Raw genomic sequence first — 2,862 nt, forward strand, 5'->3', positions numbered from 1 at the left:
ATCTAAATTGACCTCTTTGTGTTTGCATATGTGGAGGAATCTTCCGTCATTGTTTCTTCTGGGTAGATTTTCTGTCTTTTTTGTACTGAATATTATTCCTGTTCTCTCCCCAATTTGATAGGTGCCATATCATGCCGTTACAGTCCTGCCAAGAGAAAATGGATAGTAATTTCTTCTCAGCCCATTATCACAGCTCTTTAAACAACCTGAGAGCTGTGAATTAATGATTTAAGTCAGGCCCTGATTAAAATCCTGCTATCCATGGGGAAGGTCAGAGTGATTTTCCTGTCCGTGAGTTGCTCTCTCAGCATAGTCACCTCTTAAATTATCCCATGAAGGAGATAAGGACTTGCAGTCCCCATCAGCACCACCTCCTGGGATATGGTGCAAGGAGCATTTCTGGGGAAGAGATGGGACTTTGTGATGTGGATCTGTCAAGCAGTGAAATGCTGTTCCCACTGAGGCAGACATGGGCCTCAGGACAGCTGCATGGTCTCCATCCTTGGAGGTTTCCAAGATCTGACAGGATAAAACCCTGAGCAACCTGGTCTGATCTCATGGCTTACAGTGCTTTGAGCAGGAGGTTGAACTAGAGACCACCAGAGGTCCCTTCCTCCCTGAACTACCCTAAAATCCTATAATCATATGAGACATGATGTAGATGAAAAATAACATGACAGGACCTGGCAAACAAGAAGAGAGAGAGAAGAGTCTGGGTCAAGGGGATGGGCTTGTGAGTGTTTCTCTGTGTCTGGCCCCTTCCCCCTTTTGAGTACTACTCTGCAAGGGGAAGGGTCTTTCAGACCCAGAGCCACTGAGGTATGATGGCTGATGGCGTCTAATTCCCATTAAGAACAGTATTTCTGAAGCACTGGACCTGTTTCTCCCTGCTTGTATCAATGTCACAGCAGTAGCACCTGGCCATCTAGTTATAGTCTGTAAAGATGGAGCAAAATAGATGAGAGATGGGAAAGATGGAGGACTTTTAAGAACGATGATCTCTGTGTCACACAGGTGTAACAGGATGTTCTGGCATTTTAGAAGCCTGATCCTCCTTTGGCAACATTTCTAGCAACCTAAAAATATCAGGGTCAGATCCTGAACCTGAAATGAACCATCTATTCCAAATTTGCCTTTATCAAAGGCATTTTAATGTTAAGACCCAGAAAGAGCAGAGCAGTGCAGGATCTGCATATCTTCTTGCTGATGTTGCCATGGGGCTCTTGTAACCAGAGACTATAGAAAGGATAGATGAATAATCTACTTAGGTGTCCAGTGTTCCTAGTGATATTTTATCCTCTGGAGGTCACACTGTATGTTCAGTCCAAAATAAGCTGGCAGGTACCCATTCTCAAATGATGTAGTTTGAAGAAAAAGCCAGCGGGTGTCTGAAATGCACATGAAGGAGCTGGTTTAGGCAAAGGATTTGTTTTAAAATATTCTAACAAAAGTGCCCAAAGCTATATGAGTGGTTTCTGTGAAACCTCTAGAAGCTCAGCACACTTTAAACCCAGCTATGTCCTTATTTAATGTGAAGCACATAACTTTGGCAGTCAAATTTATTTTTGCCCGAAGACTGTTTTAATTAATGCTAGTAGGTCATTCTGACTAAAGAAGGAAGAGTACAATTGCTTTCATCTTAATCTTTCACTCTTTAATTAGAGATTGGCCTGACACCAAGACAGGAGCCCACACATCTTCACACCCACACATACTGGGCCAAAGTCATTATTGAATTACATGCTGTATCTCTCTATCTGTACACAATACATATAGTGATGGCAGAGGTGCTTGTGAGGTTGATCTGTGTCTCCAATGCTGTAAAAGTAAAACTTGTCCCTATGCCTCTATAACAAAAGTTTAGGTCAGGGGTTCAAAATTCAAGTTCAGATTTAAAGACCAGTGTCTACAGATGTAGTTTGTTACCTCACCTACAGAATCAGAACCAAATTCAGGTTCAACCAAGTTAGGTCTCCTGGTGGTGTTATCAGCTGGGTGAGATACGGACATACATGTTGAATAGAAAAGTCCCTATCCATGTGCTCTGTTGGTAGTAATTTGATAGTATATACATAACTTTGCCCTTTCAGTGCACATATTCATTATATACACTTACATACTTATGTAAATATGAGATATGAAAATCTAATAGTTCTACAACACATCCGTCTTCCTTTCTGGCCCAGTATTTCTCTCCCCTTCAGCGTATAATAAGCATAATGGTGTCAGCTGCCCATCTTACCTGAGTGGGTCTTGGCCAACTGACCAAGCTCCACACTGCTAGGGCACACAGCATCCCCGGCAGTGCTGGCTGCTCTCCCAGCCTGCACTGAAGGCTGTTACCCCAGCCAGCCACCACTGCTGCTTCGGGCATCTTCCCATCCTCTCCAAGTCATGGCATCTGATTAATTATGATCTCTGTAATTGTCTCTTTTTACAATGAAGAATGTTAATCCTGGGTTTTGTTTCCTCTCATAGTTTTATAAAGACCATAATAAGTAATATTTTTTCTTGTCCTCCTGTCTATTTAGACTGCAAATTTGGGGAAAGAGATCTCTCTCTTGATAACTGTGAGGGCTGGTAGTCATCAAGGAGGCGCACATAACACTGAATAAGCTCAGTCCCTTGAACAGGCCTTTTTCCTTATCCATATTTGTTCATTTTCACCTGAATTGTAATAGGATCAGCGTATGAGTTTTCAAAACTGCCTGACATCACCAATCTTTTCTGTGCACCTGTCTGCTGGCTGATTAGATTACAACTTTTTTTCCGCTCTGTTGCTTAGTGCATGATAATAGGCATTTCATCATCCCATTACATTAAAACATAAGAAGAGCTGCTCAAGGTCAGACCAAAGGTTCA

Source organism: Tyto alba, unplaced genomic scaffold (assembly GCF_018691265.1).
Source record: "Tyto alba isolate M040663 unplaced genomic scaffold, T.alba_DEE_v4.0 Super-Scaffold_9, whole genome shotgun sequence".
NCBI lineage: Eukaryota > Metazoa > Chordata > Aves > Strigiformes > Tytonidae > Tyto > Tyto alba.